This window comes from Dermacentor albipictus, chromosome 3 (genome assembly GCF_038994185.2).
Source record: "Dermacentor albipictus isolate Rhodes 1998 colony chromosome 3, USDA_Dalb.pri_finalv2, whole genome shotgun sequence".
NCBI lineage: Eukaryota > Metazoa > Arthropoda > Arachnida > Ixodida > Ixodidae > Dermacentor > Dermacentor albipictus.
In genome coordinates this window covers 24013391-24039825 of record NC_091823.1, presented here as the reverse complement: position 1 = coordinate 24039825, position 26435 = coordinate 24013391, and the positions used below count along the sequence as shown (strand labels likewise).

The 26435-nt window shown below is 48.3% G+C and overlaps 1 protein-coding gene and 1 long non-coding RNA gene across 2 annotated transcripts in view; one reads left to right on the top strand and one right to left on the bottom strand.

Moving 5' to 3' along the window:
* The window catches only part of LOC135903923 (RWD domain-containing protein 2A), a 481045-nt gene that overhangs the window by 448414 nt on the left and 6196 nt on the right, over nucleotides 1-26435 (bottom strand). The window lies entirely within an intron of this gene.
* On the top strand, nucleotides 4009-23366 carry LOC135903922 (uncharacterized). The gene is made up of 3 exons (XR_010564960.1): nucleotides 4009-4131; nucleotides 5079-5331; nucleotides 23123-23366. It is a non-coding gene; the product is annotated as an uncharacterized lncRNA (long non-coding RNA).

Here is a 26435-nt window from a genome sequence, read left to right as displayed (position 1 = left end):
CATAGATATTTCTTTTGTCGCATTCGCGCTGTCTTGGCGCAGCAAAAGTTCTTTACTTTTGAGTATAGTTTTTGAGCATAGTTAGTTGGAGAATACTTTGAGTATTTGGTTCCTTTATAGTGCAATACGCTCCTATTTTTTCGATAAGAGAACAGCTATAGACTCCAACAGACGCCGTCGAAGTTCATGACTTCACGATTAGCTTGTACAGGAACTTCAAGATGGCGTCGACACTCATATTTCACTCTTGAGTCTTTCCTGCTTTATAAAGCCTCCTCTAACGGCAAAAAAAGAAAGAGAGAGAGAGAGAAAATCAATTTGACGCAGAGCGAAGTTCCAAGGCGGCTCATACGTGTGATGACAACACCCTCACTTGCTGGTTTGACGAGGAAAGGCAAGTCCGCGTTGGGAATGGCGACATCAATGTTATAAATTACACCTGCTGTGGATGCATCGTCGATCGGGATATAGGAACACATTTTGATGCGTCCTAGCTCCAAGATTTGATTCAGTTTTTCGAGCGTACTCCCGTTTGAAACATCGATTGCGAGGAGATTTTTGTGTGTATTTATCCGAATGTCCTTAATTTCATTCGGCACGACCCCCTCCAAGAAAACTGATTGTTCAGAAATCGGAGGTTGCTTGAGGGTTCCTCGGGTACGAACACAATAGCGTGAGGCCAGCGTTCAGGCCTTGACTTCAGAGTCGCCGTGCTCGCTTGCGTTGATGTATTCGCGCTGACAGTCCTTCTTTTGGTCCTCTTTCTGCGGACAGAGACGAAGCCATCATCCGATGAGTCTTCACCCGACACGGAGTACAGCTCAGTGTCCTCGATGTCACTGAGCACGCTTCCTCTGTTCCTCGTGAAGGACAGCCTTGATGACCTCCGGCCAGGACGACCTCTGGAAGGCTCCGCATCCATGGTCACAAGACCGGAAGCCGAGGCACCAGGAAACTCCGAAGATTTCGCCAGACACCAGAGAACACAGATAGAAGCATGTTGTTGTTGTTGTTGTAGCCTGTGACACGTGTGGCTCCTACCCACGATGAGGGATTGACCAAGAAATGGGTGGATTATCTCAAACTAATATGGAGCATAAGTTTCCTAATATCTATGGGAATAGCATTGAATAGCGCAGACTTTCCTATTAAAATAAAATCAGGAAGGTCATATTGAATGAGGAATAATTAATGTAAAAGTATTCTACCAAGAAGACACTTCGTCGTCGTCCTCGTCGGGGCAAAGAGTATGAAAGGTTCCTCTCACGGCAAAGGTAGCCTTTCTGCTAGTTACAGAAGCGCAATTTTTAATACTGCTGATGTTATTACTCCTCATCAGCGTCATTTGAAGGCTTTTCTCTTGGTGGCACTTTACAATTCTTTATGACGCTCTCCGTATCTCTCCAGCCCTCTTTAGCAAAACGAATTTTCTGTCCTGCAGTTGACGTCACTGTCTTCCGCTCTTTCTAGCGAGTGCGAATGTGAATTACGATTTGTTCTCCGAGATGAATGCAGTGCATAGTTCGAGCTTGTCCCTTCGTGTAGTTTCATTGGCAACTCCAGAATCCGTTAATTTGGCTGGCAACACTGTCCAAACTAACCAAAGATGGCTACGACATCCAGGTTCACGGTGTCATGACGGCGGCTCTTTCACTTGTTGCTGTGCTTAAATTTCTTGTTTGTAGCGTAGAACCGAGGTGTTCGTCGATGCGTGATGTTCTTTTTTGCGACAGCCTTTTTGCCCAGGTGTCCCTCCAGTTCCTTTTGTTTCGGATAAATAAAATTGATTGATTGATTGATTGATTGATTGATTGATTGATTGATTGATTGATTGATTGATTGATTGATTGATTGATTGATTGATTCCGAAAGTCTCCTTGCTGCCGATTAACTTATTTTGATCGGTCTCAAGGATTTCAGTTACGAAACCGCTGAAATCGTTGCGCTGTGCGTGCAAGCGTCCGGCCTGCCTAGCGAGCCGCATCAGTCCTTTTTAAAGACAATGCGCCTTTCAAGCAAATCGTAGGTTAAAATATGGAAGCGTTGGTGCATAGCGGACCTCCGAAAGGTGCAAGCACTTGTTCACGGCGTTGTTCTACTGCTACGTGTATTATATACTGGACAGTTTTCGACCTTCATAGGCAACTCCGCACTTTGACTCGCGTTGCTGTATATCACATGCATAGCATCCCACTATATATAGGCAATAATGTCTGTGGTGCTGTCAGAAGGCAAACGCTTATATTGTGCACTGATAGTACGAAACTAAAAACTGTGAAGTTACCTGGTCAGTGTATCTTGGGATAAAGACAAATGAGAGTTACGTTTGTGAGCCGGGTGCAGCTTTCTCTTTATAGTTAGCTGATCCGTGTGATAAGGTAGCCTGCCTCTGATGACTCGCGCTTGTTGTGCTCGCAGTACGCAATGTTCGAGGTAGAGTCCAGGCTTGGGAGCACAGTAGATGCCCATTGCCTGCAGGAATTCTCAAACCCAGGTGAAACGTGAGAAGTAAATAACAAATAATCGGACCAAGTTGCGTTTCTTGCAGTAGGTTTCCGAAATTTAACGAGGGTTTTCTTTTGAGCAATGTCACTTGTATTAGTGTAAATGCATGACTTGGAAACGAATCGAACCAGTTGTAATGGAATTTTGCTGTGTGCACAGTTTCCGAAAGCAAATTAGCCGCACCGTGGCCAGGCCGAACGCTCCAAATCTGGAACGAGCGCTGCAGTTGCTTCTAAATTACTTGCGAAAAAACTGAAAACTTACCGGGCTGAATGATAAAACAGCATCTTCTGCTTACACCGCTAAAGTAAAGCATGCCATCAAAACAATATGTCGGCCTCGCGGCATAGTAAGTGTCAGGATCAACCTCAGACCCTCCGAGCTATAGGTAGCCTGCGAACAAACGTATACATTAGGGATAATATTCTTGCTCTTAAAGCACGAATAATGCTAACGCTGGGGCGGAAAACTAAACTAATCCAACCAAATGAAGCTTAAGCGTACGTCACTAATTTAATAAAGCGCCTGCCTAAACAAAGTACACTGCGCGATTTGAAACGCCAGCAACATAGTTAAAATATTTGAAAAGTAAGCAATGGTCTACTTGCCGAGAATACAAAAGTCGACCCGAGTGAAGTGTTTCAAACAAACCGCCATATTGCCAGTCGCCTTTTTCCCAATGCGCAAGTTTCTTATATATCCATGTTGCTCCTCGTTGCGTATCGTCTGCTACTTTCAGAAAACGATGAATCGACCGCGACGACACACCCATGATGGTACACAGCAAAATTCTTTCGACTTCCGTCTCTCTTTTTTTTGCTTTATTTTTCGGGATTGTCCACGGTGGCATCACGACGATTTAACAACGTTGAAGCACTCGCTGTAATGTGGGCACCTGCGGCTGAAACTATAGATCGGCTGGTTCTTGGTGCGGCCGCCGGGGCCGAGCATTTAGTTGGACTCGCGAATAGTTCCCGTTCCATCGCGCGAAATTTCTTGATTTATCTTAGCAAAAATTAAAGAATTAGGAGGCCACAGTTCAAGATGTATGCGGCTAACCAGCCTCAGCTACTCATTTAAATTCTCACTGCAATCGCACAAACATGTAACGCGCTCCGAAAGCTCACAAGCCGAGCAGCTAGTTCACGCGAACAAAAGTTTGACCAGGAAATCCACCCTTCGCAAAATACGGTTCTGAAACGCGCACGCGCCACGGCGCACAAATAGTTGGCAAAATCACCTTCCTTTTCCTTTTTTCCCTTTCTTTCTTACAGCGAAATTGTACACAACCTCACTAAATCGGCGAGGATATTATATGGCTTTAACGACTTCAAGCAATTTCCTGCACTAAAGCTATATAGCGATTCCCAACTTTTGTGCATTTCCTTCGTTACAAAAATCGGCAAGTTTCGTCTTTTGCTTGTATCTCTTTTTCTTCTTCAGCCGAAAAGCTCACAAACACGGCCTCAAATCTGAGAAGCTGTGCATTCACGCGCGATTAACCAAAGATTTGAAGATGCCGTTCTATTGGGTGCCTGTTATAGCTTCAAGGCGAGCTACATCATGCGGGCAAAAGACGCCTCCAGCGATCGCCTTCCCGCAAGTCATCGGGCGCCCAGAGTTCGCGTAAGTGTACACAGTGACGAATTCTTGAGAGGGCGCGCAACACGTGCATACATGATTCGCAGCAAGAGCAGCAACAACCCGAAGGTCAACGAACAAGACAAGCGTAACCGCCGAGGACACACGCCGCCACTTAGGACGCCCGTCTTTATTTTCTCGCACCTCCGAGCGCGCCTCACCGACTGCGATAAGCGCGCGGCCAGACTTGTAATCTGCTCCCAATCACTCGTAATTTTCGGCTGCTGCAGAGCGCATTGCAATTGCACACGCCGCTGGGAATCGCAGTCCACGTGGACGCTAAGTGGCTGTATACAAATAGCAGCAGCAGCAGCAACACACGCAGAAACAGCAGCCCGACGGAGACTCACGAAATCTCTTTGCAAGCAGCGTCGGCGCGGGCCCATCTGCAGGCCACAAAGGGACCCGGCCGCGCTGCTGCAGGCATCAGGGCTATTTATAACGCGCGGTACGTGACATATAAATTAAACGCCGCAAGAAGATGTGTCTATCTGAATGGCGCGGCTGCAGGGCTCCCTAAGTGCAGCGAGCCGTTGCGATAAATAAGTTATTCGTCCAAATCAGCATTCGAACGGCATCTTTCTCATCTCTTTTTTGTTTCCCGACTTTGGAAGAATCGTTTTTGCTCGACCGAGCCGCTGAAATCCGAACGCGCGCGCGTGTTGTACGTGCCAGCGCGGGGGGGGGGGGGGGGGGGGGGGGCATTTGTATTCCCAAGACTAATGCCGGCATCGAGAAACAGTACACACAGCCTATCATACTATATGTGCCGAGTGCTAACTGCCGTCACCCCGTCGTTGCGGAAAACGCCGCGCGCCTCTTTTGTCGGTGAAGTTTTGCTTGTTCCTTTCGCGGAAGAGTCTGTTTCAGCTTCGAAAGGCAGGCTAACCTGTTCCTCTTATCCGGTGACAAATGGCGCGCCATTTTAACAGGGGCACACCTTTGGAGCTGGAGCCGGATGCCGCGCGAGCAATGTTGACGCTGCATATGCGTGTACACGCTGCCTGCTTCCGGCAGCCTTGTCACGTGGGTTATCGCGTCACCGCAGAGACCTTGGCCGCGCATGGACCGAATTTCGGTCCGAGGATGATAGAACCCACGGCGATGCCAAGGCCCATAATCTTCGGCGCACGCGAGTTGGACCGAAAGCAGATCGCCTGTTCGCACCACCCTGCAGAACAATCCGTACGTATTCGGGAACCAACCGGCAACCCTCGGGAGTTTCTTTGTCGCTTTGCTGCCATCCACGTTGCTGATAAGGAGCGAACGCTAATTCCAGCTACGGAGAGTTCCGAACACATCACGTAGAGGGAAGTGCGGTACTTATCTGCGGAGTTTCCTCCGTAACATTAGAGCAATGCAACGATGGAAACGACAACCATTTCATTATTCGACTTGGCGCATGGCTTAGACAATGATGCGACTACAAATACCACCTACAGTTTCTTTCTTTCTCTTCTCTCTCTCTCAAACAACCAAACTGCAACCTGGTGCTAAACGCCACCTTTCATGGTGAGTGAGTGAGTGAGTGAGTGAGTGAGTGAGTGAGTGAGTGAGTGAGTGAGTGAGTGAGTGAGTGAGTGAGTGAGTGAGTGAGTGAGTGAGTGAGTGAGTGAGTGAAAATTTTATTTCGGTTCAGAGAAGACGCAGGGCAGACCCCACGCCACTCGGCTAGTCCCACGTATAGGGACCGAGAAGCCGAGCTTGACGGCCCGATCGTGGGCACTCTAGACGGCCAGGCTTTGGTCGTGGAATTCGGGGCTGCCCAAAAGCGCAGCCCACGTATCCTCGCTGAAGGCGGAGCCGATGGCTTCAGACTCCCACAGCACATGGTCCAACGTTGCCGTTAGTTCACAGGCAGGACAGTCCGCACTGGGATACCTTTCAGTGTATATGGCGTGAAGAATCGCAATGTTAGGATACGCACGGGCTTGGAAAAGTCGAGGGGTCACCGCCCGCGCCCTGCATAAGGCAGGGTGCGAGTCTTTCATGGAGATTCACGTGCAAAATGCACACTCAAAATACCGCATGCCATCCAGAGTGGTTGGGAGAGGAAGCAAAACATTTTATTAAGATCCACGCACTCACAACACTAAGAAATTGCCACGCGGCATTTTTGCGTGTATTCCCGCGCTTCTTTCACTTTCGGAAAAACACTTTTATGTAGCACATATTGAGCAACAGAAAGCTTCTATCGGGAGTTTTTCATGTTGCTCTACAATGTTCTCATTGACACTTTTCCCACAATTATAATATTTGAGAATTTGATCAATTAATTATGGCTAATAACGCGATTAAGGGGAATGCAAAAAATAATCTGAGTATCTCCAAGCGACGGCAAACAACATTACCTTGATTCTGTCCAGCTACGTGGCATTTGCATGTTTTTAAATCTTGGCGCATAATAGTTGAGAGACTCTCTATAGCCACCATTCCACATGCTGACTAGAAAAAAGTGAACGAAACTTCGTTACTTGTGTCTTTCCAAATAATTTATCGACTACAGTTGCCGTCAGTATCTCTAGCCGACATGCATCACGCAGGCCAGGTGAAGAGATAATCATACGTATACTTTAGCAAGACGGCTACAGCTTCTTTAAAGCTCCCTAAAGGGTGGCCACGCCCTGCCCTTTAAATTGAAACGGGAACCCACTCCTTGAGCGTTCTCTTTCCTCGCGGCCTAATTAATTAGGGCTAGTTAGGCGGGCAATGGCATTGAAACACAAAGTGCCCTCCGTGCCGACTAAGTGAGACGCACAGCGTTGCATATGTGGGTCGCGCGCAGGATGCCGAGCCTGTATACATATACATTTAAATGTCTGACGGGGCGCCGCAGTGTGTCGCCGCCGTCTCGCCCGTGGGCACCGCATTGTGCTGCAGAGCAGCGCGTGCCCAGAAAACAGAACGCGAGGAGGACGCGTAGGTGGCGTACAGCACGAGCTGACCTACATCATGAGAAGAACCCTGCGGTGGGAAACAATGCCGCTTCGCTCCTTCCCTGCGCAGGGGGATGGACGGGGACGCTGACGTCTGCAGAAGCTGCCAGGTAGCTGACAGACGGGGCGGTTCTCTGAGCACAAAAGAGCATTTCTTCAACCGGCGGTATATACCACCAAGGACACATAAGAGGACATTGACAGTGCTGGTGTGCAACGGCGACGTGATGTGCGGGCTACGTCCTCTCGTGCGTCCGTATACGTCTTAGTTCCGTTAACTAAGGCTGTGACGTCACAGCATACGGTCCTGTTTACCACGTTTTTGCAGCGCTAATGTAGAAGCTGCGTTCGATATTTACGTGCAGTGCGTCAAGCCCCAGGAGGAAAATTTGGTAGCAGGATCGACTTCGCTGTACAACTGTGAATAATGCGGTGACAATAAAGGCGATGCCCATTCCTCGTAAATGCAATGATCTTGTTCGCTCTTCGTGTTCAATAAAAGAAAAGAAAAGGAAGAAAGAAAGAATACAGAGGAGGAGCAGGAGGAGGAGGAGGAGGAGGGAAGGAAGGAGGAGAAAGAAGGAGCAAGCAATATTTATTGCAGCCATTCGCCATCCAGTTATTCTAGATGAACAGTGTCCCCCACAATGACGGCCAGAGAGAGTTAAGGGCGTTTCATGAACACAGGAGAGGTGTGCTAGCAGCTCATCCTATGAAGGCGATCACTTGACGATGACATTTCAAATGAAATCCAGCCGACCAGTGAACCCTACGCACAGCGCACGCATTCGTGCAACATACACCGAAAGCAAACGGGAAAAACCCGTTGCAGAAACATGCAGATATAAGGGATTCCGTCCCTGTGATACGAGTGATGTGCGCTTACTGTGCAGTACGCGATCTCAACTTGCACGAGCAAGTGGACTGATTCGCTGATCGAGATAAAATATGTAGTGCAACTGATGACGACTCCTCCAGAATGGTAAATTAAGCGAGTAATGTAAGGAATGCGCTACAGCAATAAGGCAGTGTCAATGCACGTATCGCATATGAAAAAAACAAAACAAAAAACGTCAACCATAATAAAGAACATATTAAAGGAATTCTTTTCTCTGCAAAAGGGAAACAGCCACAAGAATAGCTGAGGGATCCACCAAAGCAAGCGAAGGCAAACGCGTCCTTCGAATGGAACTGAATGGACAAGAGCCAATCCAGCAGAAATCTGTAGTTCATCTAAGCATCCTGACACGTACTCCAACAGAAGCCAAAACGTGCGACAGACTATATATAGAGTGAATGACGGTGTCAAGACTATGGGCTCTGCGTGCGGAAACACACGCACTCCTAACAAGAACCATCGTTCGCCCTCTTTCCTAAGCGCATCTACACCCCGTCCGCTGCAATACAGCGCCAATACTGCTTATTATATTATGGGGTTTTACATGCCAAAACCACTTTCTGATTTTGAGGCACGCCGTAGTGGAGGACTCCGGAAATTCCGACCACCTGGGGTTCCTTAACGTGCACCTAAATCTAAGTACACGGGTGTTTTCGCATTTCGCCCCCATCGAAATGCGACCGCCGTGGCCGGGATTCGATCCCGCGACCTCGTGCTCAGCAGCCCAACGCCATAGCCACTGAGCAACCACGGCGGGTCAATACTGCTTGAACAGCAACGGCAGTTGTAAGAATCACCTTCGTATGGCAACCCGAGACTTGAGATAAGTGGTCGGCACGGCTGAATAAATTGCTTATGGCCCAAGCGTATATAGTGTTTTCCCAAGCTTTTTCGAGATAAGGCTCTCATTATTTATTTTGCAAAAGCCAGTCACGTGTTGCAGATGCTGCTGGGCGCATCCTGCCGAATTGGGATGAAGGTCGCAAAGACACGGCCAAGGCAGTGCCCGGAAGTGTGTAAAGGTTGGATCGCTGACAGGCCGTAATGAAGCAGCCAATCAGCAGAACCAAAGGGCACTAACAAGACAGGGGGGCCTTGAAGTACACTCAACTGGGTCAGGAACGCAGCAGAACGGCTAAATGAGACCTTCCGGTCGCAGTTGGCGGCCATTTTAATGCCGGGAGGCTGCTACGGAAGGCCGGACGTTGCAACACGACAACTGTCGAGCGTTGATTGTCAGAAGAGTGCCGGAAAATGCCTAGTCACGGTTAGTTGATAATACTATCTCGCCGGCATATATACGCCGGGCCGCGACACGCGAAATGTCGAGGCCATTCGTAAAACCAAGCAGCAGCGGCAGAAGAAAATAATGAAAGTGCACACCGCTCACTGGGAGGCCATACTACTCCGTCGCATCCATCAGAGCGGCTACTTCTAATGAAGGCAACGACGCCACAGAATTCGGCCTCGGCGATCACTAAGGGAACCGCCACGCGACGCCGATGAGGATGTATCGGCAGCGTTTGCGCAGACTCGGTCATAGCCGACGTAAATAACGAAGGGCAATAAATGTGGGGAAGGAAGCCGCGTGTGTTCGCGGTGCCAGGAATGACACTACAAAGGACGCCGCTCGTCGTAGAAAAACAATTAGGCGACGGAGGAAAAGCTATTTGTGCGGACATGAGGAAGGGCCAGCGAGTATACCGACGCCCCTTCGTCCATTCGTGAGTGACGGGAAACTCTATGCAAAAGGGAACACGTTTAACACCGACAGCCTCTTTCTTCCACACATTTTTTTTCTCGCTCTTATAGACAACCTTGTTCCACGGTAAACATGCTGCGACATGCTACGTATGCTGTCAGTAAAGCTTTTAATTGAAGACTTTTGGGTAACTGCCGTGATGACTGGTACACAAATGACTGGCACTACGATGATGCTTGAAATGCCTTTTGAGGGACTGTCAACTCTGTCGCTGCGTCTAGTTTCGAACTCGTGAAAGCATTGAGAAACGAGTGGCAGCAGAAATACTGGAGCCATCACGATGTAGCGCTTCGGTTCCTTCTTTCTTCCTAGTGCTATAGATTGAAGACTATTTCAATGTCTAAAATGATCATTAACTTCTAAGCCTGCGTAAATATCATTCACCGCACAAAACTTTTTCGCAGTCTTCGTAAGGGGCCTTTCCTTCATGACCTGCATATTAACCTTGATAATAATCTTCAAACTGGTGACATGCCTCTCATTAGAGGACTCTAAAGCACTTGATAGAGTGCCTCATCACTATTTACTACTGAAATTGTCTGGAGTTCAACTTAGGTACTACCATAGCAATGTGGACAGAAGGAGTCGTAACAAATCGTTCCTGGATATATATTTTTTTTTCACGAGCCATTTTTCCAATCCTCTTCCTGTAACTTCTGGCGTCCTTTTGAGGTCTGTCTTGGGACCGCTTCTCTTCCTAAAATACACTACCCATCTTCTGCTACATCTATCATGTTCGCTGACGACTGCGTGATTTACCATGCCGTCATTAACTTATCTGCCAAACATCATACTTATAACGTACGAGACTGGTTCAGGCGATGGCAAATGACTCTGAGCCCCAAGAAAGGCAAACTCGTTTCCTTTTCCCGCCGTCGTACCCCCCCCCCCTACCCCCCATCTATCTCTTTGCTTACGGTGCTAAAGTATAATTATGTGGGCACAAAGCCGTCCCACAACCTTTCCTGTAACATGGCTGTGACTAACGTATAATTCCGTCAGCAAATAAAACATTTGGATTCATCATTTCACCGCAATCCGTCAAATTACTCGTGTACAAAAAAAATTTAGTCACTTTAGCATACGTCAAAGAGGGTGAAGGCGAAAGCCTGCGCGCTCAGGAGAGATTCAAAAAATTACTTTGTATTCTCGGTCGAATGCGTTTTTACTTCTTATTACTTGTTTTCTCCCGCCTAAGGTCGTGGGTATGAGTGCCCTAATTGATGCTACATTAATTAACTGTGCCTCAATTAACTTTGTCTTAATCAACAACATATGCCGTGGATTCGACACGAATGCCTTAATTAACTCTATATTAATTAACCGCGCCTTACTTCGCCTTAACACCAAAGCTCGAGGGTTCGACTCCCACCGAAGGTCGGATGTTCGAGTGCCTGAATTACCCCTTTCTTAATTAACTTTACCTCTTTTGGCAATATGAGCGGCATCCGAGCCAGCTGTGGAAGAAGACGACCACGACGAACGCGCAAGCAGTGGCACGAGCGCGTGTTTGCGCGAGGCGAGCTCACACGACTTTCTGCAGCGCACTTCGCGTTTTGCAGACTATCGGGGCATGAGCCATTTAAGGTTTTCGCCTTAATAATTTGTCAAACCTCAACTTGATGCGCCGCTGCTACCTAGAACCCGCACTATAAACATATATCAATGCACTTGAATGGGTCTGGAATCGTGCGACTAAGTTCACCTAATCTTCGTATTCGTATGACATTTGCATTTCATTGTTAGAAGCAAAAATGGGCTCGACGGTTCTTGTTTTTCCTCTTGGCATTGCGCTCTCTCTTATTGAAGAATTCTTTTAGAGCCGCTTAATAACCTGCCTTACGTCATGCCGCCTTCACGCATATCCAAGCGCACTAGCCATTGACAGCAAGTTGTTCGTCCTCGCACCCGAACCGTCTCGTTTCAAGCTTCGTTTTCTTTTTTATTCGCCCAGCTAAAGCCCATGGAGCGACCTTCACTGCGATGTTGGCGCCGTCACACGTCATTACGCATTTATGGAAGCTGTTACCACTTGTAATTTACCTTAATCACCTGTTTTCTTTGCCCTATGCATGTGCTAACCACCACCTATGTAATACCGCGAACGGTGTCGTCACGGTAATAAAGCGAAGTAAAGTCAATGTTTTTTTGCCCTCAGTACACAACCCAAAAGTGAGTGAATATTTATGTGACTTTGGAAAATTTGCCCTCAGTACACAACCCAAAAGTGAGTGAATATTTATGTGACTTTGGAAAACACGTAGCATCCAGTTCTACGTAAAGCCTGGACACGTGTTCAGACGAAAATAGTAAGCAAAAAGAATATCTAGCACTGCATTATTTAGGGCGCGCACAAAAGCTACGAGCGGGAAAGGCATTCTCAAATCACTACGTAATTCGACTGTATCAAGCTGGCGAACAACAGCGATTCGAATGTGTGCTGGTCGCGGAGTGTCATTGGATATTTATGAAGTGATAACGTGACTGGCTCAAAAGGAGAACAAGGAAAAACGTGAAGAAAGTGCGTGCAAATATCTCAACAGCTTCGCGATGCATGAGATGAATTCCTAACTAGAAAGGAATGCAAGGGCCAAAATTTCAATAGTTGCACTAATTCAAAAGTGCAGCAAAACTGTCACGACGCTGAAAACCTGCCTCTGGCACATTTTTTTTAGCTTTTCTTACTGATTCATGCGAATGCCAGCGATGAATAAGTTCTGGTACACATCTTGACTTGAAGTTCGTGAGAGAGTTAGCAAGGAAACACCATTTCGTTAAAAGGTAAACTAGCTGATTATTCTGGCAATCATAATGATTACAGAAAGAAAATTTCGTGCACAAATATCACGAATCCTTGGGGCGCAGTTCTAGAGCAGTGCTCTAAAGGGTCATTACGGCACACCTTCGATGCCGCCATGGCTATGTATAACAAAGAAAAGAGGAACTGCTAGTTGAGTAGTTTCCACAGCGCTGGACAAGATTCGCCGCAGTCGGTCTTCTCTGCAACCTGCTTTCACAGAAAAGAAAACAAAAAGGAAAGGAAAGGGAAGAAAAGCCGACCTGCCGTTCAAAACACACTCCATCCCGAACGTTCCAGCTGCCCGATACTGAATATCCTCAGAGCATAGTTGATTCCGGTACAGCAAGAAGGAGTGTTATTTTTTTACTCGCCGGTGCATGTGGGCAATACGGTGACAGCTAAAATGGCGTATTCACACAAAATTTGTCAGCCGTGTAGTGGCATATACACGACAGGAAAAGCAAAACAGGCACTTAAATCACACGCTGCAAAATGAGGAATCTGTCGCGATGCCGAGAGAGAGAGAGAGAGAGAGAGAGAGAGAGAGAGAGAGAGAGAGAGAGAGAGGAGCAACTCGTCCTGCGAGAGCGTCGGTTTTCGCGCCAACAAAAGCGCACTCGTATACAGCGCAGCTGACACCTGTGCTCACGAAATCACGTGCAAAGGTTCGTCGACTGACGTGTCGTGCGAAACGCTGAAAGAAATCCCATGACTGCGTCGCACGTGCAAACGGCGCTTCCAACGACCCTTTTTACGTCGACTGCGAAAACGTGGCGCAACGTCATTCCAGACAACGACGCTGAGCTGTTCGAGTCACATGCCCCCGATCGAGCTATGGAGGCCTTAAACGCATAACCCGGCAGGAATGCACGCATTTTATCGGTGCCTTGTGAGCGCGTAAAAGGCTGTCGTAAACAAGCTCAACTTCCAGGCGCGAGATGAATAAAGATAGGGCGAGTTGGCAAAGCGACTTCCCGCCTCATTTTGTTGAGTATTTCTATCTCACCTGCGAAAGTCGGTCCAGCTGCTACGCGCGAAATCACGCTCAGGGGGAAATCGTCTGCAAAGCTTTCTGCTCTTAAGTTGCAACGCGAGAGCAGATAATGTCGGTGGGCTCGTTTTCAAATTATAGCGTTGATATTAGTGCGAAGGAAGGAAGCCGCAGGATTTACTCTGTACTCTTTGTTCTATGCGAGCAACCTTTCCCCCCTGGATGCTTCCTATAGTCTCGCATAGCCTCTATTTATCTTGTCTATTCGCTTGACCAAAGAGATGAAATAGCTGAAAGATGAAATAGATGGAATGGGTTCTGTTACAATACTACTGTCATCGATAATAATAATAATAATATTTGGGGTTTTACGTGCCAAAACCACTTTCTGATTATGAGGCACGCCGTAGTGGAGGACTCCGGAAATTTTGACCACCTGGGGTTCTTTAACGTGCACCTAAATCTAAGCACACGGGTGTTTTCGCATTTCGCCCCCATCGAAATGCGGCCGCCGTGGCCGGGATTCGATCCCGCGACCTCGTGCTCAGCAGCCCAACACCATAGCCACTGAGCAACCACGGCGGGTTTACTGTCATCGAGGACGGTGTCTACTGCTTCGAGACTCCGTTGCACGTGGGCGCGATTTGGGCATTGCATATTCGCTTAAGGACTCGCCTGCTCGAGATACATTCTGCGCCCACAAAGTTTTCACATTCGGTAAAACTCGAATAGCATCCATTACACCTGGACTGAATGCCGCGCAGTTTAACAAGCGCATAGGCTAACACAGGAAACAGAGCCGTACGCCGTAAAAGTTGGGGCTGAGGTTCTCCCATTTAGTGGCGAAACCGACGCCCCACATCCGGCTCTAAACAGTCAGCAGGTGCTGCGTGGGTTGACATGTGTGTACCGGTACATGGCAGTCCCAAAGGGAGACAAGGAGCGGGAAATTCTCCACTTCCCGCTTACTCGTTTCATGCTATCAATTAAGAGCCCACCAAATGCGGCTTAAAATTTAGTGTATTTTTTCCCTTCTCTGTTCTTACTTTTGTTGTGTTGTAAAATATGTGGCTCATTTCGTGTTGTAAATATGTGGCTCATTTTGGCTCATCCTCTCTTACGGAAAGGTCGGCAGCTTTAAGCTGGCAAGCTAGTGATGTGCGTTATATTGCGGTGAAATCTATTTATGTTAGCTACCTGCATTAAAAGAAAGCTTCTCACTCACCTGCATTTGTTCCGCAAAATTGTTTAGGGCCGTACACAACAACAGCGTGTATGCAGCGCCTTGTTGTACGAGCACTAATCACAGGTAAGTGCAGTCCAGCAGAAGCTGCAGATTTACTAAGAATGAGAACCGGGGAACTGCGGCTATAGTACATCTTGAGGTAGGCAGTTTCGCTAACAATTACTTCGGAAGAGACGCGCATTGTTGTTTACGATAAATGTGTCCCGTTCTCGTACATAAGCCATAATAATAGAGTCATCGCTCGCCCCTGCAATAAACACTGTTTTGAGAGAAAAAGACGTGTGTGTGTGTGTGTGTGTGTGTGTGTGTGTGTGTGTGTGTGTGTGTGTGTGTGTGTGTGTGTGTGTGTGTGTGTGTGTGTGTGTGTGTGTGTGTGTGTGTGTGTGTGTGTGTGTGTGTGTGTGTGTGTGTGTGTGTGTGTACACAGGGAAGGGGGAGGGGGGAAAGATTGACTAGGTCGAAGTGACAATAGTTCGCGAGCACAGCGGAAGGAGCGAGTCAATACAACCGAGATTATGTATGAATGCTCCACAGCGACGTTAAATCAAGTTTTTTTTTATTGTATTATTGACATAACAATTATATTAACGCTCGAGGCGCGTTCGCGCCATCGGCGCCTCCGTTGTCGTATTGTCAAGCTATCGAAGGCGCACGGGCACAGTCCGCGCGTGGAGGTTATGAAGCTCCTCAGAGACGCGCAGTGAATTTTGCTGCAAGGGCGAGGAAGCCAATTAGTGGACGCACGTTCTTTCAAACGGAGTCCGCAGCGGAGACATGGGCAGCGTTCTGCCTCCCATTGTTGGCACGGGCGTTGTGCGCGCAAACACTAGATGCGTTCCTGCTGAGCAGCATGCAGTGTGCATACCGCACCGTGGTGCACTACATGGAGGCCTGAGCAGAACGGACAGTGTACACTTCCACGGCCGCGCTCGAACGCGCGCGGCGGCGCTCCGATGTGGCCGAGACACTCCTAGCTACAAACGCGGACAGTTCTGCTGATCTCATTTGGTCTCATCTCGTGCACTATTGAGGTACGAGGCCTGCACCGCCGGTGGCGGTGCTCCTCATCCAACCATCGTTGTGAGACGCCTGGCAGCTGCTAAGACGCTGTTTCTGCTACAGAACAGCAGTTGCCTCGCGTGCTGTGTCGCGCCAACATGTCGCCCCCGCGTGTTCTTCGAACGCCGTATTAGGAACGGCGTTCGAATAAAGGTATATAGGCAGAGGTATAGAGGTTCACAACACTGAAACTTATACATCTTTCAATGCAGTTCGGCAGTTTCGCCCTTTGGTGAAACTTCCAAACCTTTTTTTCTTTTTTTGCTCATCTCATATATATTCGTCACCTATTGAAAAGGGTGATCAGGGTCCGTATTGTATTTTGTAATGTTTATCTTCCTTCGATTTCATGTTGGAGAGAGAGAGAGAGATGCAAATGAGAAAAAGGCAGGGAGGTTAACCAGGGTTCAAACCTCCTGTTTGCTACCCCTTACTATGGGAAGGTAAAGGGGAAGTAAAGACGGAAAGAAGCGCGGTACCAAAAATAAAAGCGTGAAAAAAAATGAAAAGGGACGGAATGGGATCATTATAGCCTTTCTAATAGGCTACTGCCACGTAAAAAGGTCAACAAATCCTTGACTGACTTTCGGTGCGACGACAGTCCATGTCGGCATCCTCCTATATATCAGACGGGTGGGGCCTGATTAATCCCTGTGGTGTAATGCTGGTGCGGCGGCATGGAAGTCAACGATGAAAGGCAAATCGAATGGAGAAATAGAAGTGGCTCTCCCAATGAAAATTATCTTGGCTTTCAGGAATTAAAACTAACGTTCATAAAAATTGCGCGACCACGCCGTCATAGTATAGTGCTGACGTGCATTGAAGCTTGAATATGAAAAATGTTGCGAGGCCGCCTTTCAAATTTAAAACGCTGGGCTCAACAGCTGGTCGTAATATAAACGGTTAAAATATGTTAATATGTCAGCACATCACGGTTCAGCAAGTCTTTCAGAGCAATAATATTTCTGGGTGCATTCCATAACTGTGGCCCTTCGTGGAGGAGGAGGAATGAACTTTATTGTACTGCAGTAGATTTATGAGACCTTGGCCTCCCTTCTTATAGATGACGGCCTCGAGCCCTTGGGCACTAGCGGCATATCTTCGGCCTGCTGGATTGCAGAGCTGAGCAACGTGGTCTCCCATGGAGGGCGGCGGGCGATGTCTCGGAAATTCGGAATGCTACATTGCCTCCTGTAGTTACTCGAAGTCACCTTCGTGATTCTGCATTATGTGTGATTTTTATTTCACGAGTGGCAGGATGAACGTCAAGCCTCAAAGGTGCGAATAAACAGCATACCTATTTCGCATATATGCTGTAATTTTAGCAGATTTAGCTGTTATGTCTTGCTTTAGCTGACTTGAGCATTTACCTTTTCAGCAGCTAAAGCTGTGGCAATCAACAGCCAAAGCTTCTGTTTAGCGGATGGTCAGCGTTGCGGCATCGTGCACTAGCTATGTCTTAAAGAAGACGGGCGGGCTTTGTCCAAAGCAAATAACCACGAACAAACTAAAGAAAAAAAGAAATCTTAAAACTTCAATGCACGATGAGGAAAACTACAAACCTCAGAGCTCGTCCATCTCGAAACGACGAAGCTCAAGAATGGCCGTCAGCAACTTTGCCACCTGCATTCTCACCTCCCTGGGCAGTCAGCTCATGTGAGGCTGCCTATTCCTCTCAAGCTCCAGTAGGCAACGCGAATGAAAGAGAAAAGACGGCAGACATTCCAGCGTTCGCCGGCCACGAATTCGTCGCCCGCGACAAGAGCAATAGGAGCGCCGTCAATTAGCGTCCCCACTTGGTGCCATCATTTCTCCGCGTCGAGCTCATCCATCACGCGATTCGGCCCGTGCGGCATGCTGCATAGACCGCATTGCGCGCCCTGCCAGCTCAATCGCGGCCAATAAGCGCGCGCCACCACGCTGAGCCGCACAGGCGCGCTCTTCTCGCTGCCAGCACCACGAACGCCCTTACCTCCAAACCTCCAAGGCTAGCCCACCAACTCCTCCCCCCTCCCCCCCTCTCGGATAGCCTAGTTGTGGTGCATTGCGGGTATGCGCTCTTGCGTTGCATTTCACTATACTGCATTCCTTTGCCTGGCAGTACGCGCCTCGTTGCGCTTTTTCTTTTCTTCAATAGAAATGGCTCCACAAGGAATTTGTGCCACGACAAGGTGGCACCGGCTGTTCCTTGCCACGTGAGTAAAACGGAAATACATCCCAAATCACCACAGGACATCACAGAGTCAAAGAAAACTCATCATAAAATTAGAAAATCCGGCAGAGACACTCAAAACTGGTTGCGAGTGGGAACGCGAAAGCATTATACCATTTTTCCGCCTCGCAACGTCATGAACGCGCTCGTTTTATACACTCACTAGGTGGCGCCACCTCCTCCACATTGGCTGCGCCGTCACGTGCCCCATGACGCACGCAGTACGCCACACGTTTAGTCAGCCAGATGGATGCGACGTGACGTGTGCAATGACGCACGCACGAGGCACACCTTTAGATCAGCCAGAACCGTGGAGCCGCTGTGGCATCGGGGAAGCGTGCTCGTCTCGCACCCCGGAGGCCTGGCTTCAATACCCACCCAGACCGAAAGGCACCGAATTTTCTTTTCAAATAAATTAATTTACTTTAAATTAATTTACTTTGTTCGCGTCCCCTGATATGTTGTTTTCCCGCATAGCTCCCGTCTCCTCTAATCCGGCTTCGCCGCGTGGTTTTACGGCAGCGGTCGGTATGCTTGCAAGGTAGTACGAGAGATGGCGCGAGTTTGGCTCTGCTAACGCCACCTACCGGCGGGGTTACTTGGGCGCAAAAAGGAGAAGGCTCTTCCTCTTTGGCTCTGGATCGGCAAGCGGCGCGGACGTTCCGCGCTTGCGCCGATCCGTGCTTCTGCGAGACCCGTCTCGCGAGGCCTATACCGGAATGGACGAATACGATCGTTCGAACGCGCCACCGTCCGCGTGACCGCACGCGCGAACGACCAGGCCCAGCATGGGGCGAACATTATTCGCTCGCTATCGGGACGCGGTGAGTCGGATGTTTTGTGGATAGCAACTCCGCTAGCAAGCATCGGCCTATGAAAGGTGCAATAAATGCCCTTGTGATTGTTTGCACTACTGTGTTGTCGCTCCTTTGTCCCAAGAGCTCGGGTGAGAACCCCACAATATATATATATATATATATATATATATATATATATATCATGAGAAGCCAACAAACACTGACACCAAGGACAACATAGGGGAAATTACTGGTGCTTAATAAATGGAATGAAGAAATGATAAATAAATGGAAATGCGATGGTTGTGGGTTCGGTTCCCACCTTCGGCAAGTTCTTTTTTCATCCACTTTAATTTCCAATTATTTATCATTTCTTCATTTCATTTATTAAGCACCAGTAATTTCCCCTATGTTGTCGTTGGTGTCAGTGTTTGTTGGCTTCTCATGATATGACTAACAAAAATCGGGCCCCTCGGTTAACCCCTTTCTTCTCGTTTATATATATATATATATATATATATATATATATATATATATATATATATATATATATATATGACCGTGGTTATACAATTCTGATTATTCCAGCGTCAAAGATAAGACGACGGGCAAAGCAATGAGACTGGATTATTCATATTTCTCCCGTCACCTCTGGTTCTACTGCTTAGTATGCGTGGTTCCCGCTAGATTCATCACATATCAGGAAAGAACATTGATGCTTCAGTAGATACCATCAGACGCTGGCATCTGAAGAAACGAGACGGCCAATGTTCTTGCTACTTCTGCACACAACCATAACCTGACACTTAATTCGCTGACGACACTTATGAAATTTCGATAACGCTTGACTGCTTTTCCGCCGACCTACAACACTCACATCCGGATGAAAGTCAAGAAACAATACCCTGCAACAATCTCTGGCCGTACTTTAATCCACCGCACATTTTTCTCAGATTAAGCATCAGGCGCATTAAGGCATGACCGCCTTAATGGCATGCCCTGCTTATGGAAAAAAAAAAACAGCGAAACGCTTGTGCACTTGCTTTTAGAATACCCAACTTTCAACATCTGTCGCTCTGTGCTGCTGAGCAAGTTCCAGCAGGTTGATCTTCCGAAAACTGCTCTCAATGACCTTCTAGTTTCGAAAGGGCGAGTTTCCATTCGATACGAGGTTCACAAAGCTGGCCTGTAATTCGTCTACTACGGCACTCTCGTACTCTGTGTGTGACGTGATGCGTTGTGGTGTGCCTCTCTGTTAACTTTCCCTTTCTTCCTCTCCTGCTCAAGCGAGTGGGCGTGGGCGTGGCGTGCCTTTCGGGAGAGAATTGCTACTCGATTTCTCTTTTTCTCTGTGTATATACGGAGTTTAAATACGTTTACATGATCACAATTTCATCATGCGCAGACAGACCCGACCCGCCCACTGGCTATGACGTTGCGCTGCTATTAAGCTGGAGGTCACGGGATCGATCCCAGTTGCGGCAGCCGCATTCCCGTGGGGGTGGAGTCCAGAAATAATCGCGTACCGTGCATTGGGTGCAGGTTAAAGAACCTCAGGTGGTCAACGTTAATCCGGATCCCCCCGCCACGGCGCGCCTTGCACTCATGTCGGTGCTTATGGCGCGTAAAACCCCAAAGTTTAATTAACAAGCAGACCCGGCTGTCCTTGTTTGAGCGGTATTTCTGCCTCTTCGCCTCGTCCTCGCTTTCCCGCGCCATTGCCGTCATGTAAACGCAACGCTCTCGAGCCGGCAGCGGCCCCATGAACTGCAGTAAAGTATTCTGCGGAAATGCCGCCCCCGCTGTCTTCGCCTAGTTACCATCGTTTCTTACACGCGGCGAAGTCCGACATATTCTTCTGCGCGAGCATGTGCGCAGATTGCCGATTGTGCAAAAACGCGTGAAGGCGTGGCTCGAGAAGATCAGTAAATTAACACTGGGGGAAGGAGGCGACGTCCCGTAGAAAACCTAGTTCCGTCGACATCGTGATTAGTGCGCTCGCGATGGGCAAGTGTAGAAGAGAGAAGAAAGGAATGGGGGGATACCCCTCCTCTGGGGAGTCCGTCCCATTAATTTCAAGCACACGTTAATTAGCGGCAGTTCAGCTATAACCATGCCTGTCAGCGTGCTGACAACGCTGTGTGCATAGGCCGCTTTGCTGACGTGGATTGTGAAGCTGCGGCCGTGCAAATAAATTAGCGTATTACGGGATTTTCTTTTTCTTTTTTTCCTCGTTTCACTGCCCTTTCTTGTCTCTATGAGTGTGCGACGAGTGTTGAACGCGCGGAAAACGAGATGACTAAATTTGTTCCCAGCTGGAATAAAGCTTTCTGCCTTGTTTCTATAGGGCGCGCACCTTTGCTATGCGCTTGCAGATAACGAGGAGGCGTGGAGTTCTGACAACGAGTCAGGAGAGCGAATAAATAAATAAATATATAAAAGCATGCTTAACCTTGCGCTGATCAACTAAGCGGTGAAGCAAGTGTTTCTCGTTGTCAGCCTCTTACAATTTTGCCGTTCCGCCCGTCGTCTTTCTTTCTTTCTTTCTTTCTTTCTTTCTTTCTTTCTTTCTTTCTTTCTTTCTTTCTTTCTTTAATTGCTGGGAGTTCGTGACAGGCGCTGGCCCAACGTATACCTTCTTGTTGTTTGCCCTCTCGCTTGCTTATACTGGAAGCATACACCTCATTCAGTGGCGTCTTTGCGGTTGTTTTCATCACAACATATTATTTCTTGTGAGATGTTTTAAAGGTAATGTATATTGGTAACTCCCGTAGTCTATACATGTGCCCGATGTTTGCTCCCTGCGCGCCACTTTTGCCACGCATGGAATAAATTTCGATTGAAGTCACGCACCTGGCCCTTTACTTTTATCGGCTATGCAACAAGGGAAATTTGGTCAGAGAAAGGGCCAGCTATCCCGACATCTTAGCCAAAAAAAAAAATGTACATGATCCGTGATTCATGTAGTTGTTTCGATAGTGTTCTGTTTCGTTACGGACTCGTTGCGACAGCGCCTGTGCCATCGTATTCGTTTCCATCGGGTCCCTTTGTCTTACATATTTCGATAATGCGCAAGAGCTCGATTCAGCCCTCACTCACTTTTCCACAGCATCAGATGCATACTCAGTACCGCCCAGCAAACAAAGAAGCTGCGGTACAACTACTTAGTGGCACGTGGATTCAAAGGTGACGAAAATAGAATTAACTCGAAGAAGGAAAATTCAGCCCTATGCTGCATTCGGTAAAGCAGCGTGGCTCAGCAGCTTCGTCCGCAAGCAGACGTGCTATTCACAGGGCCAGCCAGAAACGACCTCGTGGAAACGCTGTTGGGTCGCAGTGTTTTAGATCGACGCCTCAGTACTCACTCGACTCGGATTCACAAAGTTATATCGGTGAAACTGGCGAATTTTCAGGCAGACTGGAATAGCATCGCAGTACCCAGGAAGATGAATGCATAGCTGCCGAGCGCGCGAATTCGCAGCAAGACCCACTGATAGCAGTTCTGAAAACGATGAATCTCGAGAAATGTCGGCCCTGCATACTATGCATGCCATTGTGTGCCGGTGTTTGACATTGACTGGCGGACTAACTGTTTTGATGTAGAAGTTACTGTGGCACTGAGAGCGTGAAAAAACAGGAACAAAGATGGACTGCATTATTTCCTGCCGCCTTTCTATGTCGCTTCAGTGACCGGCCCTACTGTGTGTGATCTGTACTGTGTTCTAACGCTTCTTCGTAGATGGGAGGTGGCGGGTTCAAACACCTTGTAGTGAATATTGTGAACCGACTACCGGTAAAACCATGATTGCGTGCAGCTGTACTTGGCGTCTCATCGTGGAGCACACAAATAGCTGCATAGCGAACTAGCCATGGATGTGATTGATAATTGTGGAGGCTGTTCGACGCGGCGTCACTTTAATTCCGGCTGCAGAGTCGAAACTCTGCAGAACAACGTGCGTAGTGTACTGTGTTCTACGTTAGTCTTTAGATTTGTCCTGTTGCTCTTCCTTTCCTCTCTCCTCCCCTCCTTCCTATCTTCCATTTCTTTGTTGCTGTCACCTCCCTTCAGAAAAGTAGGCAGTGGTTGTGCTCCTTCCGGTGGCAGTTGCCAGCCTGCTCGTCGCTTTCCCTTTCCTGTAAACTGTGTATATGTGTTCAAAACAGATAATAATAATAATAATAATAATAATAATAATAATAATAATAATAATAATAATAATAATAATAATAATAATAATAATATATCGCTCTCCTTGAACCCTTTCGTATCCATAGAAAACCAGGGAGAAGCGGAAGAGCACTTTGAAGAATCGTGGGAGGCCTCAGACCTGGCAGCCTCAGACCTGGAAGATCACCGCAAGCTGGTGAACCAGGCACGGGAAGCAACGCCAACGGCTTTCCGGACTAACGGAGCTGCCCGCACTGCATGGGCGAAGATATGAATATTTGAATATACCTTTATTTCCAACAAGATGGAACTCTTTCGCGCTCATTCTCGAAATAAATTTTTACTCTCTCATTTCATGCAGACTGCATTCCTCGCGCCGATATGCGCGTGCGAGAAAGTCCCGATATAATCATTTTTGTCGCCTTCCATTATTGCGACAGACAGACAGACAGACAGACAGACAGACAGACAGACAGACAGACAGACAGACAGACAGACAGAACGACAGACAGACAGACAGACAGACAGACAGACAGACAGACAGACAGACAGACAGACAGACAGACAGACAGACAGACAGACAGACAGAACGACAGACAGAACGACAGACAGACAGACAGACAGACAGAACGACAGACAGAACGACAGACAGAACGACAGACAGACAGACAGACAGACAGGCAGACAGACAGACAGACAGACAGACAGACAGCACGACAGACAGACAGACAGACAGACAGACAGACAGACAGACAGACAGACAGACAGCACGACAGACAGACAGACAGACAGACAGACAGACAGACAGACAGACAGACAGACAGACAGACAGACAGACAGACAGACAGACAGACAGACAGACAGACAGAACGACAGACAGACAGACAGAACGACAGACAGACAGAACGACAGACAGACAGACAGAACGACAGACAGACAGACAGACAGACATACAGACAGACAGACAGACAGACAGACAGACAGACAGACAGACAGACAGACAGACAGACAGACAGACAGACAGACAGACAGACAGAGAGGCAGACAGAACGACAGACAGAACGACAGACAGACAGAACGACAGACAGACAGACAGACAGACAGAACGACAGACAGACAGACAGACAGACAGACAGACAGACAGACAGACAGACAGACAGAACGACAGACAGACAGACAGACAGACAGACAGACAGACAGACAGACAGACAGACAGAACGACAGACAGACAGACAGACAGAACGACAGACAGACAGACAGACAGACAGACAGACAGACAGAACGACAGACAGAACGACAGACAGACAGACAGACAGACAGAACGACAGACAGACAGACAGACAGACAGACAGACAGACAGACAGACAGACAGAACGACAGACAGACAGACAGACAGAACGACAGACAGACAGACAGACAGACAGACAGACAGACAGAACGACAGACAGAACGACAGACAGACAGACAGACAGACAGAACGACAGACAGACAGACAGACAGACAGACAGACAGACAGACAGACAGAACGACAGACAGACAGACAGACAGACAGACAGACAGACAGACAGACAGACAGACAGACAGACAGACAGACAGACAGACAGACAGAACGACAGACAGAACGACAGACAGACAGACAGACAGACAGACAGACAGACAGACAGACAGACAGACAGACAGACAGACAGACAGAACGACAGACAGAATGACAGACAGACAGGCAGACAGAACGACAGACAGACAGACAGACAGACAGACAGACAGACAGACAGACAGACAGACAGACAGACAGACAGACAGACAGACAGACAGAACAACAGACAGACAGACAGACAGACAGACAGACAGACAGACAGACAGACAGACAGACAGACAGGCAGACAGACAGACAGACAGACAGACAGACAGACAGAACGACAGACAGAACGACAGACAGACAATGAACTTTATTTGATCCTGAGGAGCTTCAGCGGAGGCCCCTATCAGGGACCCGCGGAAGCCGCTGGCCGCGTCCAAGTCGGGGCAGGAACACCGTGATGTTCCGCCCTTTCTCGGACCCTCTGGATTGCCTCTAGTTGTGTCTGGAGCGATGGGCTCCGGAGTGCCTCTCCCCAGTCGGCTTCGCTGGAGAGAGGGCCGTTAGGTAACGCGGGGCATTGCCAGAGCATGTGCGCTAAGGAACAATAGATCTCATTACAGTCCGGACAGCTTGAATCGACGTCTGTGTAGATACGGCTGAGAAAGCCCAGCGAAGGGAATGAGCCCGTCTGGAGCATTCTAAGTAAAACTGACTGAGACCTATCTAACTTCGGGTGAGGAAGAGGATAGGCCCTTCTGCTAAGCCGATAGTGAGATGTTATCTCATGAAAAGTAGGGAGCGGATCGTTCTGCTAGATTTCATCCTGTCCCCATAAGGTCTCCATGCCGCCGCGGCGCGTTAGATCTCGCGCACGGTCATGGGCAAGCTCGCTGAGGTTAGGTATGTTCTGATGAACACCCGCACACGCCCGCGGGAAACCAAGAGATGAAGTGAGTGCCAGGGTTTGTTCTCTTTTCCAGAATGGAGGCAGCCTCGTGGGCTAGGTTACCCGATTCGAAAGCTTTGATGGCTCCTCGTGAGTCGGTGAAAACGTTGGTGCGCGAGGGGACGGTCAAGGCCAGGGCTATGGCGATCTGTTCCGCGACTCCGCTTGAAGCATTTTTTTTTTTTGCCTAAAGCTCCCTCGTTTTCGTGTTTTATTGTTTTGACACGCGGTCCCTCAATGAGCACGTCCTCGTACCCAGCCCATACGAATGTCAGGCGCCACTAATGCGAAGGACTCGGAGTTGTCTTACAAACTACCTTTACATGTTCGGTACCCATCGAAATGCCGCCGCCGTGGCCGGGATCGAGCCTGCGACCTCAAGCTTAGCAGCGCAACTCCATTGCGGTTAGGCCACCGCGACTGCAAATGTTTATATTTACGCGCTACACCGTTCACAAGCTACATCGTTCACAATGCAAGGAACAAAAAAACAAACCCCTCAATATAACTGAACGCGTGCAAGGGAAGATAAGACGGTGGAAAGGACTGAAGCAAATCGTTGGCTAATTCAACAAGAAAACTTCGCCACGAAAACAAGCACTCGGCTAACACGACCTTGCTATAGGCCGGAGGCTTCTCCCTTTGCGCCTGTGTAACAGAAAAGCTTATTCTATGATAGCTTTCTAACCCGCCGTGGTTGCTTGGTGGCTATGGTGTTGGGCTGCTAAGCACAAGGCCGCGGGATCGAATCCCGGCCTCGGCGGCCGCATTTCGGTGGGGGCGAAAACACCCGTGTACTTATGTTTAGGTGCACGTTAAAGGAACCCAGGTGGTCAAAATTTCCGGAGTCCCTCACTACGGCGTGCCTCATAATCAGAAGGTGGGGGAGAGAGAG